The sequence below is a fragment of the Rutidosis leptorrhynchoides genome, chromosome 7 (assembly GCF_046630445.1).
Source record: "Rutidosis leptorrhynchoides isolate AG116_Rl617_1_P2 chromosome 7, CSIRO_AGI_Rlap_v1, whole genome shotgun sequence".
NCBI lineage: Eukaryota > Viridiplantae > Streptophyta > Magnoliopsida > Asterales > Asteraceae > Rutidosis > Rutidosis leptorrhynchoides.
Genome location: NC_092339.1, coordinates 288,634,700 through 288,646,821, shown reverse-complemented (window position 1 = coordinate 288,646,821; position 12,122 = coordinate 288,634,700).

Genomic DNA, 12,122 nt, shown 5'->3' with positions numbered 1-12,122 from the left:
CAATAACCAACAAGGTCCTAGCAATCAACAAGTATCCAATAATACTTACAATCAGCAAAGACCAAATTTTCAAAACAAACCACCACAACAAACCGATGATAAAAAGCCGAATTTAGAAGATATGATGACAAAGCTAGTTGAAACTCAAACGCAGTTTTTCACATCTCAAAAACAAACCAATGAACAAAATGCTCAAGCATTTAGAAATCAACAAGCTTCTATTCAAAATCTGGAACAAGAAGTAAGTAACCTAGCAAGGTTAATAGGTGAAAGAAAACCGGGAAGCTTACCTAGTGATACAAATGCTAACCCCAGGAATGAAACAGCTAAAGCTATTACCACAAGAAGTGGTACAACACTTAAATCACCTGAAATACCTGTAACTTCTGATGAAACTATTCCTACTCCACAAGAACCACAACCTGATCAAGATAAGGAAAAAGAACCGGTAGTTGAAAAGGTTAATGAAAATAACACAGTTAAGGATAAACCTTATGTTAAACCATACCAACCACCACTTCCTTACCCGAGTAAAATGAAGAAAGAAAAACTTGAAGCCGAGCAATCCAAATTCTTGGATATGTTTAAACAGATAAATGTAAATCTTCCTTTCATTGATGTGATTTCAGGAATGCCAAGATATGCTAAATTCTTGAAAGATCTAATCACGAATAGAAAGAAAATGGAAGAACTTTCGGCTGTTACTATGAATGCTAATTGTTCAGCAGTGCTGTTGAATAAGATACCAGAAAAACTATCTGATCCAGGAAGTTTCACAATTCCATGTTTTCTGGGTAGTCTTAGTTCAATAGAAGCATTGGCAGACTTAGGTGCTAGTATAAATCTAATGCCGTATTCACTATACGCTAAACTAGACCTTGGAGAATTGAAACCAACCAGAATAAGCATACAACTAGCCGATAGATCAATAAAATATCCTAGAGGGATAATGGAGAACATGCTAGTTAAAGTTGGTACTTTAGTATTTCCAGTAGATTTTGTTGTTTTGGACATGGAAGAAGATTCTCAAGTTCCTCTCATATTAGGAAGACCATTCTTAAACACGGCTAAAGCAATGATAGACGTGTTCGGTAAGAAACTGACCCTAAGTATAGAGGATGAGAGTGTTACCTTTTCAGTTGATAGAGCAATGCAACAACCGCAATCTGCAGATGATACATGTTATTATATTCAAACTATAGATGCACATGCAGAATTGTTAGAAGAATTTCCAGAATTACAAGGAACAGGAGAATGTTCTTTAGGAGAAGGTAATGAACCAATTGATGAAGCTGAAATGTTAGCTACACTTATAGCTAATGGATATGAACCAACAACAGAAGAAATTCAAATGCTAAAAGAAGAAGACAGATATCGATATAAATCATCGATAGAAGAACCTCCGAAATTAGAGTTAAAGCCACTTCCAAACCATTTGGAATATGCTTATTTACATGGTGAATCTGAATTACCTGTAATAATATCGTCTTCTCTTACTGAAAATGAGAAATCACAACTCATTTCTGTGTTGAAAGCTCATAAACCAGCCATTGCATGGAAGATTCATGATATTAAAGGAATAAGTCCTTCGTATTGCACACATAAAATCCTTATGGAAGAAGGTCATAAAACGTATGTGCAACGCCAACGAAGACTAAATCCTAATATGCAAGATGTAGTTAAGAAAGAGATTATTAAACTGCTAGATGCAGGTTTGATATATCCAATTTCTGATAGTCCATGGGTAAGCCCAGTTCAATGCGTGCCTAAGAAGGGTGGCATGACTGTCATCACAAATGAGAAAAATGAGCTTATTCCTACTAGGACTGTAACAGGATGGCGTGTATGTATTGATTATAGAAAATTAAATGACGCCACCAGAAAAGATCACTTTCCCTTACCTTTCATAGATCAAATGTTGGAAAGATTAGCCGGAAATAGTTACTATTGTTTTCTAGATGGATTTTCCGGATATTTTCAAATTCCAATAGCACCCGAAGATCAAGAGAAAACCACATTCACGTGCCCTTATGGTACTTTTGCTTACAAACGCATGCCATTTGGACTTTGCAACGCCCCTGCAACCTTTCAAAGGTGTATGATGGCGATTTTTCATGACATGATAGAAGAATGCATGGAAGTATTCATGGATGACTTTTCAGTCTTCGGTGATACATTTAAATCATGTCTAGTTAATCTGGAACGAATGCTAATTAGATGCGAAAAATCAAATCTAGTACTTAATTGGGAGAAATGCCATTTCATGGTTAAAGAAGGCATCGTTCTTGGACATAAAATTTCAAAAGAAGGGATTGAAGTGGATAGAACTAAAGTAGATGTAATTGCTAAACTTCCACATCCCACAAATGTTAGAGGAGTTAGGAGTTTTCTAGGGCATGCCGGTTTTTACCGACGTTTCATAAAAGATTTTTCTAAAATTGCCACTCCTATGAATAAACTCCTAGAAAAGGATGCGCCATTTATCTTTTCAGATGAATGTATCAAATCTTTTAATATTCTTAAAGAGAAACTCACTAATGCACCGATCATGATAACACCAAATTGGAATCTACCATTTGAACTAATGTGCGATGCAAGTGATTTTGCAATGGGAGCCGTTTTAGGACAAAGGATTGAAAAACGATTTCAACCTATATATTATGCTAGTAAGACATTACAAGGAGCACAAACGAACTATACAACTACTGAAAAAGAACTCCTTGCTATTGTCTTTGCTTTTGACAAATTTCGATCATATCTCGTTCTAGCAAAAACGGTGGTCTATACCGACCATTCTGCTCTTAGATACCTATTTTCAAAACAAGATGCTAAACCAAGATTAATCCGTTGGATCTTACTCTTACAAGAGTTTGATATTGAAATCCGAGATAAAAAGGGAGCAGAAAATCTCGCCGCTGATCATCTTTCTCGTCTTGAAAATCCCGAATTAGAAGTTCTGAATGAATCGGCCATACAAGACAACTTTCCTGATGAATATCTATTGAAGATAGATTATAAAGAAATCCCATGGTTTGCAGACTATGCAAACTACTTAGTTTGTGGATTCCTTGAAAAAGGATTATCGTACCAAAGACGAAAGAAATTCTTCAGTGATATAAATCACTATTTCTGGGAAGATCCACATCTGTTTAAAAGTTGTCCCGATGGAATAATACGCCGATGTGTATTCGGAGATGAAGCCAGTAAAATATTAAACCATTATCACACAGGACCAACAGGAGGGCATTATGGGCCTCAACTAACAGCAAGAAAAGTTTATGAAGCTGGATTCTATTGGCCTACAATTTACAAAGACGCACACCTTCTTTGCAAATCCTGTGATGCATGTCAAAGGACCGGAAAAATAAGTCAACGTGATGAAATGCCACAAAATGTCATCCAAGTATGTGAAGTATTTGACATTTGGGGTATTGACTTTATGGGACCATTTCCAAAATCTCATAATAATCTATATATACTCGTAGCCATTGATTATGTATCTAAATGGGCGGAAGCACAAGCTCTCCCAACTAACGATGCACGAGTTGTAGTCAACTATTTAAAACGTCTTTTTGCAAGGTTTGGAACACCGAAAGCTTTAATAAGTGATCGGGGTACTCATTTCTGTAATAATCAACTTGAGAAAGTTCTTAAAAGATATGGAGTAACTCATAAAATCTCCACCGCATATCATCCACAAACAAGTGGACAAGTTGAAAATACCAACCGAGCTTTAAAACGTATTCTAGAGAAAACCGTAGGATCAAATCCGAAGGAATGGTCCATTAAATTGGAGGATGCACTCTGGGCTTTTAGAACAGCCTACAAAACTCCAATTGGAACCACACCTTTTAGACTTGTTTATGGAAAAGCATGTCATCTTCCAGTAGAAATTGAACACAAAGCATTTTGGGCTTTGAAGACATGTAATCTTGATTTACATGAAGCCGGACGTCTACGATTAAGTCAACTAAACGAATTAGAAGAATTAAGACATGAAGCATACGAAAATTCGTTAATCTATAAAGAAAGAACGAAGAAATGGCATGATAAAAGAATCAGAAGTTCAAAAGAATTTAAAGAAGGAGACAGAGTTCTTCTTTTCAATTCACGATTCAAGCTATTTCCTGGAAAATTGAAATCAAGATGGTCTGGACCATTCATAGTCAAAAGAGTTTTCCCATACGGAACGATAGAATTGATAAATTCAAATGGGATTGAATTTAAAGTTAATGGTCACAGAGTTAAAAATTACATACATGGTCCGATGGAAGTCGACAACGAAGTTAATCACAATTTCGACACCACAGCTAACTAAGTGTGGGGAGAACCAAGTCTTTAAAGGATAATATGTATTTCTGTTAGAGTTAGATTGTCTGTTTTCGTGTAGTTCTCGAAAATGGAACACGTATGGTCTTTCCCTAGCAGACCCTAAAGAACTAGTCTTCTCCCCCCATTCTGAATTTTTATTTTTTTTAGGTTTTTACGAAATGAAGACTGCCTGTGAACTAAACCATGGTCTAATGCTACACGCTTTGATCACTAAACGTAATAATGACATACTACCGAGTGAAATAGTATCAGTAATCAGAGAAAGAATGGACGGAGTTAGAAAAGGATCCAGATGCGAAGATAATAAGTTACAATTTGGTAAAGGAAAATCAAAATCCGCAGCGAAAAGAAGAGCACGACACCTAGAACGATGTCATAAATGCGGAAAATGGTCACATGGAGGTAAATGTTCAAATAATCAAACCTATTCAAATACCGAATTTGTTACTTTATGCAGAGACGGACCGTTCATATGTTTAGAAGAAAAGACACTGAATGCTCGAGGTTACGCCTATGTAGCAATGGAAAACCAATTAAACCGACTATCTTATGAATATAATAGATCATATAACTAAGAAATCTATTTCACAGGTATGTCTGTACAGTTTTTATTTTTATTTTTAACCTTTTGATAATAAACGCTAATTTGTTCGCTAAAAAGTATTAAATTGGTATTGAATAAAATTAGGTTTGGCGACCGAAATTATTGATATCATTCAAAAATTTATTACATCACTGCGAAATTTAACGTTTATTCTTAAGGTATAAATATCTTTAATCAATCAACCCAAAATATTTCAAAAATTCGTCATGAGTTAAATTAGGTCTTGGAACCGAAATTACTTTACCGAAAAGAGGGGCGCATATTTTTGATAATATTTGATTGATTAAAGTGGGATAAAAAGACAAAAAGATTTTTAATTTTATTTTTACCATATTTTTAAAATTAATATTTAAATCTTAAATTAATATTGTAAACTCTGTAAAAACAATATATTTAAAATTGTAGATATTTGAAAAATTAATATAAGTTTGATATGAATTTATAAATTTTTAAATTAAGTTTGGTGTGAATTTTTAATTTTTAAAATATTAATTTTTAATTTTATGCATTTTAAATTTTGAGTTTGGTGTGAATTTTTAATATTAATTTTGAATTTTATATTTATGTTGTGTGAATTTAAAAACAAAAATTTACTTTATCTCATTAAGTTAAGAATATGATTTTTAAAATTCGTTGTAAGTTGAAGACTAGGTCTTTGAACCGAAATTGCTTTACCCGAGGGAGGGACGAGAACTTTTATTATCATTATTTTTAATCTTATTGATTTAAAGTATGCCAAAAACATTGAAAAAACCCCAAAAATCTTAGCTTTTAAAACAATCGCTACAAAAAGACAAATTTTAAAATTTTGTCGAAGGACGGACTAGGACATCGATCCGAAACGACCTCGTCCTAAATAACAAGGGAAACAAAATTTTAAAATTAATTACTAAATTGTTTTAATAAGTTAAAGATTATAAAAAAAAAAAAAAAAAAATACCAAACTCCGCGACTCGCGGAGTTTGAAGTACAAAACCTCCGCGACTCGCGGAGAGACTAAAAACCGGAAAAAAAAATAAAGAGCTGAACAGATCAGTTTACTCCCCAAAACAAAAACAACTCGAAAAATACTGCAAAAACACTGCGAAAAAACCCGAAAACCAACCCCAAAAATCACAATTTTAACCGTTAATCACCAAATTTTTTGCTAAAATCATGTTAAGAAGGATGCTATCTAAGAATTTCTCAAGAAAAACGGTAAATTTCTACACCTAAACACCATTTAATTCGAAATTTGGTGTTCTTGAGCTATTTTTTCCCCAATTTGATTTTGATACTTTTTAGTGTAATTAGACTTAAATTGTTTATGTATTATGCTTGTATAACCTAGATTGATGCTGTTTAACATGATTAGAAGCCTTAAACTTCAAATTTTGAATAATCTAGGGTTTGTGTTCTTGAGCAATTTGGGGCTTTTTGATATAAACAGGTTATGGCCGATTTTTGTCATGAATTGTTGCTAAATTGAGTAGTGTAACATGTCTAGGTAGTTAAATGATCCAAACTTTGAGCCTAAACATGATTTTGAGAATTAAAGTGGACTTTTTCAAGTCCAAAATTCATGAACTTGATTTTTGAAAGATAATGCCATTTGAGACTTGTTTAATTGCTAGTAATGATTATTTTGACATGTTATTTGAGTTGAATGCTTATGAACTTGGCGAAAATTTTCGTATATGCTTATTAGAAAAAGTGTAGATTTGATAAAAATGTGAAAATAAGCTTAAGTTTGATATAAATTGATAATGTCATTGTAATTATTTTGATTGATGATTTTGCTAACACTAATGCATATTTGGATGCACAAAATTTGTGTTTGATGTGTTTTGCAGAATGAAAGGGGTGAATCTTCATCCCAAGCCCGCCATGCTCCTGCTGAGAATTTGGAACAACAGGAGGTAGATAACTACTACAAGCAGGATGTACCTCATCCAGTCATGACCTTTTCCGATATGCATTTGGAAGAGTTGCACCCGAACCTGCGATTTGACAGACTTTGGATAGATTATCCAAAATATCAACGGGGTTTGCATACTCTTCATTCCAAGGTTGTTGAGGTACCGAGGGTCATAGAATGGGGACCCTTAGAAGCTGTAGAATTGGCCGGGCCAATTAGGGAATTACTTGTACAGAGGTATGGTAATTCTTCTTTTAATGACTGGATATGTTTATTCACCATACGCAGACCTGTATATAAAGTATGGTGTGAAGAGTTGTTATGTAGTATAGAGTTGAATGATCGGGTAGCTAGTTTAACCGATCGTTCTTTTATTAGATTTTTGTTAGGCGGTTCGATGCGCCACATGTCTTTACTGGACATGGCTCAGGCTTTACGTATATATACGCCTGAGGAGTTAGCGTCTGCCGATTGTAGAGGATTGATACTAAACGGTAGAAAGATAGATGAGAATTTTGATACACACTGTGTGTGGAGTCAAATGACAAGCCATCACCGTTTCAAAGGGGGAAACTACTCTTATTTGGATATAGATAGAGCCGAATTAAGAGTAATACATAGGTTTTTAGCTAATTCGATTACACAAAGGGGTAAAAACAAAGAAAAGGTAAATGAACAAGATGTGTTTTACCATATGTGTATTCGAGACCCACAGAGCGCTGTAAGTATACCATATTGTGTGGGTTATTATTTATCAGCTATGGTTCGGGGGATGCGACCACATAGCATAATAGGAGGTGGTATTTTTATTACTTTGATTGGTGAATATCTCGGTGTGGATATAAGTCGGGGGGGATTATTACTAGAAGAGCCGGAACCCCGCGACACTATAGGTTTAAATGTATACCATGGTGCGAAAGTTTTGAAGCGGCGAAATAACGCCGCAGTACGATACCATGGTAGACATCCACAGGTGGAGAGAAACCAGGAACAAGGTAATGTAGGAGGGGGGAATGAGATGCAAGAAATGCATAGGTTTATAGCTTCTCAGGAATACGAAAATGCTAGACAGAGAGCATTTGAAGATTGGCAAGTTCATCAGAACCAGATCATAGCGCATTGCCAACATATAGGTAGAAACTATATTCCTACACCGAAACCCGTCTTCCCTCCTTGGTCGATAGAGATGCAGCCACCATATCCTACGTATGACCCTGCCGAAGCATTCTATAGCACTTATGGTTATGCCTGGAACCCCTATTGGTACCAATATCATCCTTAGTTTACTTATTTTTTTTTATTTTGTAATTTGTAATTATTGATACATTTAATATTTTTGTTAATATTGTAATCATTTTTATAATTATCTAACTTTTATTCTTAGATTTTAATAATTTTTGAATGTGGGGTAATATACCAAACTTCAAAAATATGTATATATGTTTGCAGTTTATCTTATGTACACAACAGGGTAAAACAACGCATTTTCAAAGACTGGCATTAAGTTCAGTAAAAGCAACTAATTTTGACGACAAGATGCAAAATATATGTGAAATAACAACAAGACTGAATGAACAAATGATGTGCACCATTTATCATTCAGCAAACAAACGCCAATATATTTGGAAACTTTGGTAAAAATTTAATCATTTTCACACAAATCAACCTCAATAATTTAAATTGTTACTGATTTCTTGCAAATGAGGGCATTGCAAGATCTTAAGTGTGAGAAGGGATTAAATTCTTTCGGATTTTAAAATTTTTATATTAAACACTTGGTTACCATTAAAAATACTAGTAAAGCAGTAGTTGTATTAGAATCTAGTGCTCTCTGATAAAAAAGAACAGCCCTAGTCTTATATACTGACTACCCAATTCTAGTAAAATTTTTCAAAATTTTCAATTAAATGAATTCAAAATCATGTTTATACATATTTATGAACGATAAAACTAGGTTTTAACACCGAAATTATTGTTACCTCGGAAAGGACATAAATTGAGAAACAAACTAAAATGTTAAAATTCATTTAAAATGGAATAGAGGACGATAAAAAGGAAAATAAAAGCCAAGTGTGGGAAAATTTACCAAGTTATTTTAAACATATGTCACATATATCTGTAACAAATAACTGAAAATACTTTTGCTTTGGACTAAACTGTTTTACCCGATGAAAGAAAAGAAAAGATGGATCTACACGATGAATCAATTCCATCATTAAAAGGAAGTAAAGTCTTCCGAAAAAGAAACGCGCTTCTTGATTTAGGTCATGAAGTTGTCGTCCAGACCAGCTGTAGGTTGACGAAAAATCTAGAAAAGTCATCACTAAAATCAGCAGGAAATCCACGGACCTCAGCATTAAACAGGGTCGCCAAGTGGTCAGATTTATCCTAACCATGAGAAGGATTTATCTCGTACAATGGGGAGGCACCGTGCAAATTAGCTTGATAAGACTAATGAATCAGATCCCCAGAAAGGATAATCTCCTTAAAGATTAAAAATCAGCTTTTAAGCCTGATATTACTCAATCCTTGAGATTGACCTTAAAGATTGAGAATTACAAACTCATGGAATTCGATGATATCTAAACTCGAGCTTGAACGAGAAAATATTTTGATCAAAACTACAAGCCGATTTGTTTTCTGAAAACCTATTTTCAATGCGATCATTACCATTGAACGTAAAATCCTAGGAATTCACCTGGAATTCATTAGGTCACCTGAACTAAATCGGGTGTCAACCGTAAGAACGGTGGTTGCATAGCATGGTCAAATACAGGACCTTGTGTCAAACCGACAAATTATAAGGGTGAGCTTTACTATTGCTCCTACCAAGGATAGTAATTGCGTCCGACACGTTATAGACCATAATCAAAAGCATGTCACGGGACATTGCCTTAACAGTTGCTTGTTCAACGCTTTCCTTTACAACCGGACGGTAGTTTACCGAAAGGTAATATACGGGACAAGTAAACTGGACGTGTTGCTTTCCAAATACAAGGTTAGCAAATGGGTGACACAAAACCGCAAGTTTTGAGCTAAAATTTTCAAATCTTAAACCCACCAAACCCACAAAAATACTTTGCAAACACCGGTAAAGGGTTATTCCGGAAAACTTATCTAGGGTAAAAACTAGATTTAATTTTCAAAAGATCAAATGTTTTCATAAAGATCCAATTTCCTTAATGGATCTAAATTTTTATAGTCATGTGGGACTGTAAACCACATCGTTACTACCATTGTTTATACCGCCGTATAGAAATCACTGATGTACAAAGTGTGAAGAATAAAGAAGTGATTCTAGTATTTCAAGACAATATTGCTTGAGGACAAGCAACGCTCAAGTGTGGGAATATTTGATAATGCTAAAAACGAACATATATTTCATAGCATTATTCCTCAAGAAAGACAAGCTTTTAGTTGCAATTGTTCTATTTACAAGTGATATTCGTTTAAATAATAAAAGGTGAAGACAAAAGACAGATTCGACGAATTGAAGACGCAAACGACCAAAAAGCTCAAAAGTACAAAAGACAATAAAAAAGGTTCCAATTATTGATAAGAAACGTCTCGAAATTACAAGAGTACAAGATTCAAAACGCAAAGTACAAAATATAAAATTGTACGCAAGGACGTTCGAAAATCCGGAACCGGGACCAGAGTCAACTCTTAACGCTCGACGCAACGGACTAAAAATTACAAGTTAACTATGTATATAAATATAATATAATATATAATTAATTATATTAATTATATATATATTATATTTATATATATAAAACCGTCGGCAACAAGAAACTCCAAGGGTGTGAGCTGTAAATACATCCTCCGCGACTCGCGGAGTTTGAAGGGGTTTTTTTCCGCGAGTCGCGGAGCCCCAATTTTCAACTCTGGCTATAAAGCCAACCGAATTCTGATCAAATTTCATAACTTATTTTCATCTCTCTCTCAATATATACGTAATATATATATATAATTTATATTTTAATTTTAATTTTAATTTTAAATCCTAATAATAAGGGTATGTTAGCGAATGTTGTAAGGGTGTAAGTCGAAATTCTGTCCGTGTAACGCTACGCTATTTTTAATCATTGTAAGTTATGTTCAACCTTTTTACATTAATGTCTCGTAGCTAAGTTATTATTATGCTTATTTAAAACGAAGTAATCATGATGTTGGGCTAATTACTAAAATTGGGTAATTGGGCTTTGTACCATAATTGGGGTTTGGACAAAAGAACGACACTTGTGGAAATTAGACTATGGGCTATTAATGGGCTTTATATTTGTTTAACTAAATGAAAGTTTGTTAATGTTAATATAAAGATTTACAATTGGGCGTCCCTATAAATTACCATATACACTCAATCGGACACGATGGGCGGGGTATTTATATGTATGAATAATCGTTCATTTAACCGGACACGGGAATGAATTAATAGCCACTAGAATAATTAAAACAGGAGTGAAATTACATTCAAGGGTAATTGGTGTAATTGTTAACAAAGTAGTAAAACCTTGGTTTACACGCAGTCGATAACCTGGTGTATTCATTAAACAAAGTATTAAAACCTTGTTACAATTCGAATCCCCAATTAGTTGGAATATTTAACTTCGGGTATAATAATAATTTGACAAGGACACTTGCAATTTATATTTATGACTGATGGACTGTTATGGACAAAAACCAGACGGACATATTGAATAATCCAGGACAAAGGACAATTAACCCATGGGCATAAAACTAAAATCAACACGTCAAACATCATGATTACGGAAGTTTAAATAAGCATAATTCTTTTATTTCATATTTAATTTCCTTTATTTTATATTTAATTGCACTTCTAATTATCGCACTTTTATTTATTGTTATTTCATCGCACTTTTAATTATCGTACTTTTTAATTATCGCAATTTTATTTTATCGCACTTTTATTATTCGCAATTTCATTATCGTTATTTACTTTACGCTTTAATTTAAGTCTTGTATTTATTTTATATTTTACATTAGGTTTTAACTGCGACTAAAGTTTTAAAATCGACAAACCGGTCATTAAACGGTAAAAACCCCCCTTTATAATAATAATATTACTTATATATATATTTGTATTTTTATAAAAGTAAACTAATATAGCGTTGAGCTTTGTTTAAAGATTTCCCTGTGGAACGAACCGGACTTACTAAAAACTACACTACTGTACGATTAGGTACACTGCCTATAAGTGTTGTAGCAAGGTTTAAGTATCTCCATTCTATAAATAAATAAATATCTTGTGTAAAATTGTATCGTATT